This window comes from Herpailurus yagouaroundi, unplaced genomic scaffold (assembly GCF_014898765.1).
Source record: "Herpailurus yagouaroundi ecotype Mexico unplaced genomic scaffold, PumYag 184, whole genome shotgun sequence".
Lineage (NCBI taxonomy): Eukaryota > Metazoa > Chordata > Mammalia > Carnivora > Felidae > Herpailurus > Herpailurus yagouaroundi.
Window position 1 is genome coordinate 6,642,504 of NW_024412415.1, and position 16,541 is coordinate 6,659,044.

Genomic DNA, 16,541 nt, shown 5'->3' on the forward strand with positions numbered 1-16,541 from the left:
GGATGCTCTTAGAAGAATCTCACATATTTATTAACCAGTAGATTTAAAAATTAAATCAAGTATCAGCAATTTGGAGCTTCTGGTTAATCATGAAAAGAATAAACAGTGAAGGAAGAAACTCTACCTTAATCAACTTTGATAATCAACTCTATCGATCTATCATAGGCTGTACTGAAAAGAAAAGAAAAGAAAAGAAAAGAAAAGAAAAGAAAAGAAAAGAAAAGAAAAGAAAAGAAAAGAAAAGAAAGCAATGTCTGTGTGACTAAAAACTCAGCCAGTCTCGTTTCTGGTACCATTGACATATATTGCAGAATAGCATGGCCAAGACTCAGACTAACATTATCTGCAAACCGGTAAGCCTGCAATTTGCAAGAAGTAGTTTTAATATTGATAAAAAAAGATACAGAAGCTTCCAAATAAAGTTACTCTTATTATGATTTCAATATTGTTATTTGCATGAAGAATCACAACTATTTTTCAGTTCACGAGTCCTGCCATTCATATACAGGAACCACTGAAATGTCAAAGACACAACGCTTAAGTTAAATTACCCATTGCGTTAATTTATTCAAAGTGAAAATAAATATCCACCTGGGAAGCTTTGTAAAGTAAATGGTTTCAAAATAAAACGCAAAGACAAAATGGCCAGTTGAACAGACTACCTACCAAAGTGAACGAAACACAAATTTTCAAATTTTTCAAATCAAATGTATAGTCCTTCTCATTTTCAGTTGAAGAAGCAATACTGAACTTCAGTCAATCATGTCTGATTTTCAGGATGCCTTTAGAATTGAAGTCTAAGACCACAACTAACAAAAAGCAAGTACTTGGCTGCTTCGCAGCAGGATGCACGGATTCCTTTTTCTAAGAAGAATTCCAGACATTCCATGTGTTTCCTATAAAAATAGAAGATGTCCATTTTAAAGTAGCCCAGCCTGAACTCATACCAGCATAAAATGGCCAAGAAATGCACTTATCTCGAGAACGTTTACATGTGCTGTTTGTTGTAAGCAAACCACCTATTTCCACTCTCCCCTCGAGCTCTTACTTATAAAACACCAGGCACTGTAAAAAGAGCTTTTGGTCCGAGGAAAAACATTAGATTAGCAAAGCTTCTGGGATGTGGATGAAGGGCTTCCTCTCTCACAAATCAAGTCCTTAAACATTTTTTTGAATAATAATATTTGAAGATCTCATTTCTCATCATTCAATGGCTCGAGTAAGGAAAATAATTTTTTAAATAAATCAAAGTACCATGATTTTTTAACCTGACACAGTGACATGCACTAAAATATACATAAAAATAATAAAATAAAACAAAACATACTAGGTTTAAGAAACGGTAAGGATTTTTTTTTTTTTTTTTAATTGGAGACATCAGAGCAAAGGTTTCATTCTTAGTCTTTGTGGTAGCAAATGTGGAGCTTAATGTAGGGGGATTTACACTGACCTACGTCTAAACTTAGAGAGCCCAAACAGTGAGGTAGGAAGCACAGGCTGAACAAGAGAGACTTATGTGAGCCTTCTAAATCCTTCACTCAAAAAGGTTCATTGACTCCCTCCCTGCCAGGACTGAGCTTGGCGGAGCCAAAACAGAACTAGTACGGAGCCCAAGTGGGGCTAAATCTGATAGGAAAGAAGACTGTCACACGCACACAGCAAGTAATTACCTCCTGTGATCAATCCTAAGAGGGAGTATTAGAGGAAAGTAAGAGGGTGACCCAGTCTAGTCCAGGGATTAGCAAAAGCCTTCCCAAAGGAAGAAAAACATACACCAAGTGGCAGTTAACCAGAAGGAAAGAGAAAGAGCACTACCAGATTAGGAATCAGTATGGGCAAAGGCCCAAAGCAAAAGGGCCAAAGCCTATTGGGAGACCTAGTGAGGCAGAAAGAGGGGGAAGATTTGGGTTTGGAAATGTAAATAGTGAGAGATGAGGTTGGCGGGCTCCCGGCAACCATCAATGTCAAGTATTTTGACCTTTATGAAAGTTATTGGAAGTAGGAAATAATAGGCTTGAATTTCCATAAAGAATGGGCCGAAGGTAGGCCTAACATATAACATAGACAGGTGGGAAATAGTTACCAGCCGACGGCAGTAAACCTAGAAAAATAACCGAGACTAAACCCAAAGGCTAGTAGAAGTGGAAAAGGGAGAAGCGGCAGTTTTTAATGAGCTCAGATCTGGTACTTCCATTCACCTTCTATATTGAGCTGTACCATTAAAATTCAAAAAAAGCTCTGCATAATAAGCATTCCATGAATATTTGTTGATTTAATCTGTCTTTTTCACTCCGTGCTTCTTCCTCTCCTTTTTTTTTTTTTTTCCAAATTTTTTAATGTTTATTTTTGAGAGAGAGAAAGAGAGAGACAGAGCATGAGCAGGGGAGGGGCAAGAGAGAGGGAGACCAGAATCCGGGGCAGGCTCCAGGCTCCAAGCTGTCAGCACAGAGCCCGACATGGGGCTCGAACCCACAAACAGTGAGATCATGAGCTGAGCAGAAGCCAGATGCTCAACTGACTGAGCCACCCAGGTGCCCCCTTCCTCTCCTTTTTTTTAATAATAGCCCTTCCCATGTCTGTCTGGAATGGCCTCACACCGCAGACGCAAGTTCTTCAGAAAAGTCTGTCAATTCATTTCCTAATATATTAACACTACAGGTATGGGGGAAATATGAAAGAAAAATATGAGGGAGAAAAGTTCTCCCTGTCTTCAAGTTCGAATCTTCATTTCTCTACTGACATTTTACAGGTTGACTTGGTTTTGACATTTAAGAAAATTAGCATGTACGGTGTTTCCTGCTATGAACACCAGTGTATTATGTGCTTCCATCTACCCTGTTCGGTCAACAAATCAACTTCATTCCTTTTATTGACTGACTGACCAGAACACTGAAGGTCAGAATGAATGAGAGACTTGCCTGTCACAGAGCCAGACAGAACACAGACCGGAAGGCCAAGCCAGCAGGAATCTAAAACCTGTGCCCCTTCTTGTTGGCCATACCAGTTCTGGAGTCCTACCATACCTGCAGCTCACTTTTTCTTCACATACACCAACACCCATTTAAGAATAATACAGCCATGGGGCGCCTGGGTGGCTCAGTCGGTTGGGCGTCCGACTTCGGCTCAAGTCATGATCTCACGGTTCGTGGGTTCAAGCCCCGCGTCGGGCTCTGTGCTGTCAGCTCAGAGCCTGGAGCCTGTTTCAGATTCTGTGTCTCCCTCTCTCTCTGCCCCTCCCCTGTTCACGCTCTGTCTCTGTCTCAAAACTAAATAAACATTTAAAAAAATTATTTATGAAAGAATAATACAGCCATCACAGCGTGATGTCAGTTTACCAAAGGCTAAGAGAATAGGACATGTAAGTTAGTCTTCCTAGCTCTGCTCTGAATTAACCACAAGATCTTAAGCAAATTGTTTGGCCTCCATTTTTCACTGATCAGATGAAGACAACGTTATGACTATATAAAATCTATGTACTGTTGTTAATAATAGTTATAAGAGTCCCATGTGGTGGAGCTCAGTCCCTCACGTCAAGAAAGACTTTCTGCCCAGCTGTGGTGAGTGTGGTCAGCAGACAGTCTCCAGCAGGCGGCTCTTCCATGGGCCTCAGCAGCCGAGAGCCTCTTGCTGGAGATCACAGGTTCTCCAGGTTGGCCTGCCTTTGGTGACCGGGCAAGGCTGGTCACTTGAGCCAACATCAGCCGACATCAGCCTCCCTCTACCTAAACCTTCCCTGCCCCCCCTTCCCTTTTATAGGTGGCAATTCCTAGTAACCATCTTGCACCCCAAATTCCATCTCCACACCCGATTCTAGAGAATCCAAGTTGCCTCACTCCATTGACTTTGGGAACATTAACTGGGTCAACATAAAACTTAACTGCATATTTGAAATGCCAAGAACTCAGGTTACTGTGGAGTAACTGGATTTGAAGTTGTTCCTTTAATTAACAGAGGTATATTTTTATTTCACGTTTTAAGCAAATCAAGTCCTGGCGGATGCTTTTGAAAAATCTCAAGTGAACGTAAATGTCATGCTTGAACATTTGACTCTTTATTCCAGATAGCTTTGGGAGGAAGTTATGAAGCTAAAAATAAAAGGATAAAATTAAAGCGGCATTTCTAGTAAAATGACAGTGTCGTGCGATGGCACTGCCGTGTCACCACACTGTATGGCAGAGAGCGACTGTGTTAAAGATAGATGATATTCCTGCTGTAACCAAAACAGAAGGGAACTTACGGCCTCTCTGCAAACCCAACTCTTATACTTAGGAGTTTACGGGGAACATTTCCCTTCATATCACATATCATATCAAATCAAAAACGTATACATCAAAAAAAAAAAGCAATAAAGCACGTATTCTCATGATAATAGATTATTTCAGGTTGTTAGTCAAAGGACTTATCATTCTCTACTTACAGAGCACAAACTTTCAACTGTCTCTTGCGAGATCAATTCCGAAATAGAAAACGGGAATTCATACCGTCAATAGGGTTACTGTTATATGTGCACGTGCAATTAAAAGAATACGAAAACAAATACAATAACCAGAAAATGTGATATTCTTCAGTCTGGTTTTCAATGCACGACACAAAGCTGGTTCTATAGCTGTTTGACATCAGTGAATAAACAATCAGCATTTTTGCCAGCAAAGCACAATACATAAAATCGATAAGAGAAAGAAGATGCACTTATGCGTGACTGCCCAGGTGTTACGCAGTTCGAGCCATTTAATTTCAGTGCTCCTGTCAGAGTACAATCATGCTCATTCTAAGAAAGTCTTTTCCTCCAACCTTCCTGGAAACTGGAAATTAATATATTTCCCTGCTTGCTTATAGCCAATGCTACAATTTTACCTTTATCTAAATCTGGAGGTAATGTTTAAATGCTGGAATTTTAAACTATCCAGGTAAAGGAAATTCTTAAAACATTACATAGATAGCAGTGATATGAAAGGAAATCAAATCTGTAAATACATGACCACTTAATCAAATATGCAGAGAGGCCAGAAGTCCCCATATTCACTGCCCGGCATTTCTTCATTCAAACACTGTTTACTGAGCACTTATGTGCCAGTCGATGTTTGAGTGAGTAAATCTGTTCCAGTAGTGACTACTTTGTCTGGTAAACAGAAACAGAAACACAGGAAACAAATTTGGCCCAAAAGCCCCACACATGAACACGGAAAGAAATGTACTCCCATATACGAGGAATAAATTAAGGAACCGTATAGCAGATATAAACTAAAGAGTGGGGATGGTTCCTCTCCTAAGGGTGTACAAAAGAAGACTGAAGAAAGGTCAATTGGTCAATTGGTTCAGCTGGAATGCTGAACCCAACTTCTTTTATGGGCAGAAAGAGCTGTCAGCGTTTGGTCAGCTGCTATCCTAGTAAGGCTGTTCAAATGGAAAGCCTAACAGGGCTGCCATTTTACCCTGCATGTTATTCAACGCTACCAATAAATTAAACACACTGTAAACACTGAATGCTGAGCAACGCCAGAGAAATTCTCGGGAGTCACAAGCTTCCAAATGTATTGTAAGCACTCTGCTACATCCTTACAAACAGAATCCGAGAAGTAGGATACTGTTTTTCATTTTCAAGCTCAGTCATACTCTCGACTGAATTCAAAACAAAGCCAAATACACGCTACTGGAGCAAGAGGGAGGCTGCAAAAGCAGCACTTGGACAAACTGGCAGAAAAATGTCACCTCCCGCAGAGAAATGGAGGTGTTGAAACAAATCAGGCTGATTCTTGTTTTCATTAACGTTTAATCATTTACAGGGCAGACTTCATCTGCAATGAAAATCTGTTCATCAAGCTGAAAGATGAATGATAATTGCTTTGCGGGCATTTTAATATTAACCGGATCAAAATAGGGAACTAGCACAAGGGCAAAAACTAAAAGTTAACAATTCTTCCTCAAACTTGTGTCATTTCGGGGGTGTGCTGAAGAAGGAAAGAATTTTAAACAGAAAATGTTATTCTCTCACCCTTTGGTTAATTGTGTTTAATTAAATACTTGGTAAGTAGGAGAGTAAACTAACTTTTTAAGTTGAACCTCTTTTTCAAAAACTCAACTGTCTGTGTGGGATTAGGGAATCCGGGATTCATTCTCTAAAGACTATGTTAATGTTTAAGTTGGTTGTGTTTTAAAGAACCTGAAGGCTCCTGCAGACTGTTTTCATTCTATGCCACTACCCCACTCCTGGGCACAGCTACCAAATTTTAGTGCCACCCCCATAAAAGCCAAGGGAGTAAGTTTATTTTTCCCAAGGTTCAACAGAGATCTCTTGTGCTTAGTGTGAGGGCAGTGGATTCCTGCATTAATGCATATTTTTACTAAGTTCTCACTTTATTCCAGCATACTACAGATATTTTCCAAGGTTTTTATAAATGCTCTAGTTTTCTGACTTAAAAATCCAAAATATAGTCATGAATGCCACATATCTGAATACTCCACAGCCAAAGTGAATAATGCAAAAATTTCTAGAAACTACCAATCGGAGCACTGAATCATCTTAGATTCAACTTTTAGTAGAAAATGGCCAAAATGGGGCACCTGGGGTGCTCAGTGGGTTGACTGTCCGACTCTTGACTTCGCCTCAGGTCATGATCTCACGGTTTGCCAGATGGAGCCGCAAGTTGGACTCTGCACAGACAGCACTGAGGCTGCTTGGGATCCTCTCTCTCTCTCTCTCTCCCACTCCCTCCCTCGCTTTCTCTCTCAAAATGGCTAAAGAGCACCCAAAGTTTCCAGAGCATCTCTCGCATGGGCAGGGAGCTGGCTTCCCCAAAAGGCACAGAGAATCCAACGATTCAACCACCCAGGTCCCACTGAGTTCTGGGCTCCACATACTTCCAAGTCCGAAATCCAAAAAATTAGGGACATGTAAACACTGTCCAGGCAATCGCGTCCGCATAGGAAGTGGCTGCGAATGTAGGTTTTGGTCACAGAGACCAGGGGGTTCCTCCTGGTTTTGCCAGTTACTAATAGTGTGACACTGGGCTAGTTATTGAATCTCTCTAAGCCCCCAACTTCCTGGTGTGAAGATGAAGATCAAAGATCTGCTTTGGAAAGGTTGCCTGGGTGGCTCAGTCGATTGAGCATCCAAGTCCAGCTCAGGTCATGATCTCACAGCTCATTAGTTTGAACCCCCATCTGGCTCTCCTAGCATCTCGTATGGGGCTCCCTGCTGTCAGCTAGAAGTCTGCTTGGGATCCTCTGCCCTGCCCCTCATTCTCTCTGCCCCTCCCCCACTTGCACTCTCTCCTTCAAAAAAAAAATATTTTTAAAAATCTGCTTTAGGAAATTGGACTGGAACCTAGGGAGATTCTGAGGGTCCGGCATTCAGTACGGTAGCTGCTGTGGGGGTGCTCGGTACTGGGGTGATCACTGTTAATACTGTTCTCAGCATTGAGATCAGTCCAAACACTTGTATCTGCTTAGAAAGGGCCTGGCTGTGAATGACATGACTGCCCGTCTCTCCCCTCCCCCCATTAATCGACAGAAGAGAAAAAGCACTGGCTGAAAAGGAAGGTAAGGGTATTTTGGCACTAGGCCTCTTTTCAGAACTTAGGAAATAAAATGACTGGTGCCTCTAAGCACACTCAAGGGAAAATCCAGGTCAGTAGCTTGAAACTTCATCCAGCTGCATGGAGATACAAAAATTAATTCTACATGATGCTGATATGATCATCATAGTAATAACAATCGACAACATTATAACACAACAACCTGGGAGAAAAATATCAGGCAAATTTTTTGGATTACTGATGCTCAGAGTGGTTATTCAAATTTCTAAAGACCACACAGCTGGTAAAAAGAAGAGCCAAGATTCAAATCCAACTCTGTTTCATTCCAAATGTCCGTAACCACTAAAATACATTCCGAGTGTCCTCCCCAAAAGCTACAAACCTCATGCCCCAGCCCTACATGATAGGATGAGATGGTTAGGATTGATGGGATAGAAATTCATGGCATGTTCATTACAGAAGTGTGTGGTCTAAGTAACCAAAAGAAAGGGTCAGGCTCTCTATACACTGCAGAGCATTCCACACAAAGTGTCAACCTAGAACGAGGGCCATTTAATCATCTTGCAATGTGGGGACTAAACAATTGAAAGCACAGGATAATCACAGAACTTTTCACTCTTAGGATGTGCAGACCCTAAAGCACATGTGAGCCATGATATTAAATCTCACAACCACAAACAGCCAAAAGGTATCTAAAGAGGAGGAACTTAACCAATAGCAGTGAAAAATGCAGCACTTGAAGAAGACTTTTTACCAACCCAGGAATAAATGCAATACAGTCTGATATAGACAAATAAGAATTTATTTTTTTAAATCATACAATTGGATTAATCATAATTCTTCACTTGATCCTAGCCAAAAGGCCGAGAAGTGATGGATTAATCATAATTCTTAGTTCATAACACATAGGCTTATCTTTCCTTAATGGTCTGTGCATGATCAGCTTTCGTATTTAATCATTTGTGTTTTCATGCATATATTTGCATGCTTTAGATACTATACTGTATGGTCATAAACTCACCACCTGACAGGGGAGCTGGAACATTAGCAACAACTGATGTCTCCCAAGTGCTTCTCCCTACCCACCTGTGTTAACTGTTATCCTGAATCATGTACTTAACATTGACTGCTTTTTGTTTTGTTTTGTTTTAAGTAGATTTACATATTTTGGGGGGGGGAGGGGCAGAGAGAGCGGGGAAAGAGAGAACCCCAAGCAGGCTCCAGGCTGTCAGCGCAGGGCTCAATTGCATGAAACCATGAGATCCTGACCTGAGCCAAAACCAAGAGTTGGACGCTTAACCAACTGAGCCACGCAGACACCTCTGACTATTTTTTTAATACACAGTTTACCCTGTGCATGTATATCTGAAAAGAATATTTATATAGTTTTAGAATTTTTAATTTAACATATTAGAAGTTTAAATGAGGGAAAAAAGATATATCAGTAGATTCAGAAAAGCATTTGATAAAATTTGATGCAAATTCTTGATAAAAACCGTAATTAGGAATAGAGAAGGGAATATCCTTAACCTGGTGTATTTTTTTTTTTAATCTGTAACAAACATCACACTTAATTGGAAAACATTAGAAGTATGGCCTTTAAAATCAAGAACAAGAAAACAATGGGGACACCTGGGTGGCTCAGTCAGTTAAGCATCCGCCTTTGGCTCAGGTCATGATTTCATGGCTCACGAGTTTGAGCCCCATGTCTGGCTCTGCACTGACTGCTCAGAGCCTGGAGCCTGCTTAAGATTCTGTCTCCATCTCTCTCTCTGCCCCTCCCCCACTCCCGCTCTGTCTCTCTCTCTCTCACTCTCAGATACAAACAAACATTTAAAAAAAAAAAGAAGAACAACAAGAAAAGAACGCCCATTATCATCAGTTCTATTCAACATTGTCATGAAGTTCTTAACAGTACCAGGAAAAAAAGGCAAAAATAATGGAAAAGAAGAAAATAAAAACGTCAATGATGATTATACACATAGAAAGCCCAAAAGAATCCACAAATAAGTTATTATTTTTTTAAAAAGAGGGGCACCTGGGAGCTCAGTCGATTAACCGTCGGACTTCAGCTCAGGTCATGATCTCATGGTCTGTGAGTTTGAGCCCCGCATCAGGCTCTGTGCTGACAGCTCAGAGCATGGAACTTGCTTCAGATTCTGTCTCCCTCTCCCTCTGCCCCTCCCCAGCTCACACTCTGTCTCTCTCAAAAATAAATAAGCATTTTAAAATAAAATTTAAAATAAATTTTAAATTTTAAATGTAAAATAACATTTAAAATAAAAATGTTTTAAAAAGAGAGTTTAGCAAGATAGCTGGATATAAGATCCATATACAAAAACCAATCACATTTCTATACACCAGGAATAAGCAGCTAGAATACATGATTTACAAGACATGATGTATAAGCGCATTAAAAATATCAAGCAACTAGGAATAAATATTTTTTTAAATAGATGGAAGATTCGGGGCACCCGGGTGGCTCAGTCGGTTAAGCATCTGAGTTCGGCCCAGGTCATGATCTCACAGTTCGTGGGTTCAAGTCCCCCGTCAGGCTGTATGCTGACAGCACAGAGCCTGGAAGCCTGCTTCAGATTCTGAGTCTCCCTCTCTCTGCCCCTTCCCCACTCAGACCCTGTCTCTCTGTCTCTCAAAAATGAATAAACATTAAAAAAAAAAAAGATGCAAGATTCAAACATGTGAATATTTACACTTTATTAAAAGACACTAAAGAATACCTAAATAAATTGAGAGATATATCAGGTTCCTAAGGAACACCTAATATCATAAAGATGACATTCTTTCCAAATTCATCTAAAAATTCAATACAATGCTAATCAAAATCCTAAGAGAATTGTTTATGGAACTTAAGAAGCTGATTTGTAAGTTCACACAGAGTGGCAAAGAAAAGGCAAGTCTTCCTGAAAAAGAAGAGCCAGGAGGGGAGCTGTGCACTATCAGATATTAGGACCACTTACAAAGCTGACTGACTATGACTCAGGGCAGGGATAGACGTACTGACGCATGGAACAGAAGAAAGCTCAGAAAAAATCCCAAGCACATATATGACCTTAATATATGACAGAGGTGGTGAATTATATGATAAAATTGAAAACTGAACCTTTATTTCACATCATACAAAACCTAATTCCAGATGGATCAGAACTTAAGATACTGGAAGCAAAACTATAAAAATTTTAGTGAGGAGTATATTTTCTAATTCCTTCTGATCTTGACAGGGAAGGTTTTCTCTAAAAGAGTTCATTATAAAATATTCATGAATTTGACTCTGTTAAAAAGCAAGGACATCCAATCGTTAAAAGTTACCCTAGAAAAAGTGGAAGAAGTTGCAAACCAGGAGAGGATATCTCCTATCCATAAAGTTTCCAGAGGATTAGTATCAAGAACATATATTTTTTAAAAAATTCCTATACTAATAAGAAAAGCTGAATCAATGCGATTTTTAAAACTAGGCCAAAAACATGAACAGGCCTTTTTTAAAAGAAGGAATACATGTGGCAATAAGTATTGAATAAATATTTAACCTTGTTAGTGATCAGCAAAATACAAATGAAGACCCTTCTAAACCCACATAATTAGCAACATTCAGAAGTCCGATAGCCTCAAGTGTTTAAAGAGAATATGGACGACAAGACTTCCAAAGTAGGAATGTAAACTTAGGTACAACTGCTTTGGAAGACAGGATTGCATTATCTTATAAAACTGAACATTCAGACACTCTATGACCCGTCAATTCTACTCCAAAGTAGAAACCAGAGGAACTCTTACACATGTAAAACACACAACACATACAAGAACGTCCACGGCAACAGCATTCACAATAACAAAAGGCTGGAAATAACCCACATGTCTATATACAAGAAAATATGTAAATAAATTTAGGTATATTCCCACTATGGAATAGTACGTTGCCTGCAAAAAGAGTGCACCATTGATGCACGCAAAAATATAGATAGACCTTGGCAACGTGATACTGACTGAAGAATTCAGCGCCAAAAAATTACCAATGCTATGATACCCTTCTATCAAATATAAAATTCAAGGATGTATTGAACCAGGCATCCACATTTTTCCACGTCCACAAACTGAAACCTCTACCTCTCTAAAAACTCATCCTAGACATACAAGTCTTCAGAATTCCCATGGCATAATATGCAAACCACTCCATTTATTTCATTTGGTAAATTAAAAAATCGTACACTTCATCAAAATCAAATGAAACACATTGGGGCGCCTGGGTGGCGCAGTCGGTTAAGTGTCCGACTTCAGCCAGGTAACGATCTCGCGGTCCATGAGTTCGAGCCCCGCGTCAGGCTCTGGGCTGATGGCTCAGAGCCTGGAGCCTGTTTCCGATGCTGTGTCTCCCTCTCTCTCTGCCCCTCCCCCGTTCATGCTCTGTCTCTCTCTGTCCCAAAAATAAATAAACATTGAAAAAAAAAATTTTTTTTTTAAAAAATCAAATGAAACACAAATGGATAAAACGGAAAGTATACAGTGGCAGACATTACACCATCTCTCATCACTTATTAGGCATAGTTGGCTTGCTCATTTGAGTATGGAGATCATACTAATAACTTGAGTAAACCAGAAAAATATGGTATTTTATTGTGAAAAGGCATGTTTTGGAAAACAGCTCGGTCACATAATTTATCTCGCCATACTTGGCAAGGCTACTTGTATATACAGTGCCTATCTGTAGCCAGTTTTGAGTGAAGAGGGAAGGCCATACATTTGCCTAAAGATCACTTTTAAGTCCGGTAAGGAAATCTTTTTAGCTCCTAAATTAGAAGCCAGAGAAGCTTGGCAGCTTTCACATGTGGGAAACCTATCGAGCAGTGAATAGAATAATTATTCCCAAGGACTGAGCGTTCTGGACATAAAAATGCAGCTCAGTGCTCCATGAAAGCCACATTCGCCCTCCCACTAACTTTCAGGCAGACTAAAAATGTGGGCTTTTTTTCTTTTCTTTTCTTTTCTTTTTTTTTTACGCACCTTAATGTCATTAGTCTGTTCTGATGACAAATAATTGCTTTTCATTGCCAGATATGTAATATATTAGCTATATGAATACAACAGATTAACCTGCTGTCCTGAAAACTGCTATTTGTGTCCTGAATATTAAACCAGTGCTTAATAGGTATTGGAGAATCTGCAAATTAAATGTAATAGCATTACCATGAGTTGTTATTACCATAGATATTTAGGTTCCACTCTTATATGCCTTATCCACACTTATAAAGACTATACATAAAATAAGGGTCTTTCTCCTTTGAAAAGGAAAACAGAATACTGATAAGATAGTTTTAAGCACTGTGCATTTAGTATTTTTTATCAAACCCTTCCATGTGTCAGAGTGGTGTGCTATTCGTCAGTGGCAGAAAGTATCAAGAGACTGGGAGAATACAGTAGGAAAGCCCCCATAAAAGTACGGAAATGAGAATACTCTACAAATGTAGATCAATGCTTTGTGACAGAAATGGGGATATTGAAATGGGTTAGGTTTTCTAAATCGATAATGTCAAAAGTTATTTGGTATGTGATTCATGATATGCAGTAACCAAAACACAAATACTTTTATTTCCTATAAAGTATTCTATGACACCCTAATTCCAAAGAACACATATACACATTCCAAAACTTCTTGCATACATTGACAATGTCAGTGACATGCAAATTAACACAGCCTTTCTGTAAAGCATGAACCTGAGTTTAATCATACATATATCTCTCCCCCAACTAGACTATGAATTGAGGGGCGCCTGGGTGGCGCAGTCGGTTAAGCGTCCGACTTCAGCCAGGTCGCGATCTCGCAGTCCGTGAGTTCGAGCCCCGCGTCGGGCTCTGGGCTGATGGCTCAGAGCCTGGAGCCTGTTTCCGATTCTGTGTCTTCCTCTCTCTCTGCCCCTCCCCCGTTCATGCTCTGTCTCTCTCTGTCCCAAAAATAAATAAACGTTGAAAAAAAAAATTAAAAAAAAAAAAGACTATGAATTGAGAGCAAGGACTGTCTTCTTCCTTGCTATATCCATGGTGCTTAGGGAAACATTTCTGACTGGGTGAATGAACTTGGCATTATGTATCAAGAACCTTTAAAATTTTTTCACACTCCTTCAGACCAGTAATTCTACTCCTAGGAATTCATCCTAAGGAAATTATCAAAGACAGAAAGAGAAATATATAAGAATGTTTGTCACAACATTCTTTCTAGTAACACAAAATCTAAGTGTCCAACAACAAGGAAATTGGTAAAATGTGGTGTACCACACAATGTAATATAGTATTAGGTAGTTATTTAAAAGCATATTCACAAAGTGTAATTATTGACAAGGGGTATTTTCATAAGATAACACTATATGTACAACCTAAATAATGTGTATATATATCTATATACACCTAGATTCTAATTTATTGCAAAGGTATGCATGGGTATACTTGTATATACAGAAAAAGAACTTGTAGAAAGAGAATACACCAAAATGCTAAAAGTAGTTAACACATTTTGCTAATAAATACAACTTAGCAGTCCATATATTTAAAAACTTACAAAAGTAACTAAAGTTATACTTAGTAAATGAAAAATAAATAATTTAGCTAATAATAAACACACTCTTTCTTGTGTGTGTTCTATCTGTAAGCTATCCAATAATCACCAAAATGAAGCATTTGGGATTTAGTCTTAAAAAGTCAGAAACAAGACATTCATAAGGAAGAGGAAAATATGTAAATACAGGTTAAACACCACAAGAGCAGCTCCACCCAAATGAGCACATGCTTTAAAAATAGTCACACACATAAAATACCTCATCGGAAAGGTAAATATCAGTGAACACTTTGTTTGAAATATAGAAGAATTCATATTTACAGTAATGATAACAGATGCACACTTTACAAAAACGCTTGAAAATCTTTTAAAAGAATAAATACAGTTGTTTCCAAGCTTTGCTTTCTAAAAATATAAATTCAGCTACCAAGTCTTATCAAGGGTGTGGGATTTTCCTCTTTTAATAGTGTTTTATGTTATTGCTACCTAAAGTCAATGACAATATGCGAACTGTGGACAAATGCAGTGGAAACGCTGTAACCCCACAGGAAGGCAATCTGAAATCACATGGCTGAGTCGGCCTCCCTCTATCCTCTGTCCATACCAAGCCACAAAGCCTGCTAAAATGAAAAGAGTGGAGACTAAGTTCACTGACATGCTTTTAGGTTTTTTAATTCTTCGGATATGTTCTGTTGTCGTTGTCTTTTTTTTTTTTCTTTAATTTAGGAATCGTGCCCACTTTTATAAAGGTCTCAGAAAAATTCAAAAGCAAGGGTGTTAGGCTCTCCATATGTGCAGGTCCCTTCTTAAGCCGGCGTCCTCGGCTGGTTACTCTGTCTTTGAATCTGTTTCTCTCCTTGTTAGTTAAAACAATCATTTTAATGATTAGCCAGTGCTAAGAAATATTAATCTATTAAAAGGATTAACCCAACAATGTCATCACACGTGTTTCCCTGGCTACATAATTTTCCATTTGTCACGGGTACAAATTTTAACATTAATATTTGTAATAGCCACAAGGTACCAAAGCTATTATTTGTCATAATAAATGTTCGGCTTTTCCAGCTCTGAATCTTTCAGCACCCACCTGAATGTTTACAATCATGTAAGTGAAGTCTATACCACAGTAATCTGAAAGACTAAAACTCTTAAGCAAGCTCCCTAGGTACTAGACTAATTTAAATGAATGAAATGTACTTCTTCTTTTTTTTTTTTTTTTACTGTTTTTTAATATTTCCATTTATTTTTGAGAGAGAGACAGAGCAAGTGGGAGAGGGGCAGAGAGAGGGAGACACAGAATCTAAAGCAGGCTCCAGGCTGAGCTGTCAGCACAGAGTCTGATGTGGGGCTCGAACTCATGAGCTATGAGATCATGACCTGAGCCGAAGTCAGACGCTCAATGACTGAACCACCCAGGTGCCCCTGAAGTGTACTTCTTCAAACAGAGAAGTGGGGAAATTTTAAGAATGAAGCCCAGAACCTTACATCATCAGGGTAGTCTTAAAGCATAAAAAAAGTAATTTTAGTATGAAAGGAAACAGTTCTTTATAGAAAAGCTAGTAAACATCTGACATCACTATCCCAAAGAATTAGCAAAAGATAAAAACATAAACAAGTTGACAAAGAATTAGCAAAAGATAAAAATATAAACCAGTTGACAAGTTGACAAGGGTGTTTGATAAATACACATACAACAGGGCAGGAGCCACTTCTTAAAGAGGACATATGCAGGACACCGGCCTTCCCTCAGAGACAGTGCTGTAGCTGCCGCGACAGGGACCGCAAGTTGCCTCTCAAAGACTTTGACATAGTATCAGTGTTTTTAGTTGGCCATATAGCCACTCAACTAAAGACTCATTTCCCAGCCTCTCTTGCTGCTAGGTATGGCCGTATAACTAAGTTTGGGCCAGTCGGTTGTGAGTATAGAAGCTATATGCAAATTCTGAGTTATGACCTTCCCCCTGGCTTGAACATGGTTGCGATGGTGACAGGAAGAGCAGGCATCTTAGACCAGGGACTGGAAACCAGGTGAGCATCAAGGTACAAAGAACCTGGGTCTCTGATAACTACGGAATGATAGTCAGCCCTGGACCTTCCATCTAGACACACGTGTGGCAGAGAAATAAACTCTATCTTGTTTGCACCATGATTCTTCGGGGTTTCTCTATAAATAGCCATCCACTAAATTCTATTCCTGAAATCATTATTACACCATATGTTAACTGACGTGGATTTAAATAAAAAATATAACTAAATAAATAAACAGCCATCAATCAGTCAAAATAATATAACAGCTAACATTTATTTAGCATTTATTACATATAAGACACTGTGCTAAGTGCTTTACATAATCTCTCACTCACTCAAAATAGTACTTTAAAGCACTTATGGAGTACTTATGGAGGAGAGACAGCTTATGGAGGAGAGGCAGCTTGTCTGAAGTCACT

General features: G+C 39.2%; 1 pseudogene; it reads right to left on the reverse strand.

Moving 5' to 3' along the window:
* Positions 1-8,278: 8,278 nt before the first annotated feature.
* Positions 8,279-8,410, reverse strand: LOC121042152 (uncharacterized; annotated as a pseudogene).
* Between the last annotated feature and the right edge of the window lie 8,131 nt (positions 8,411-16,541).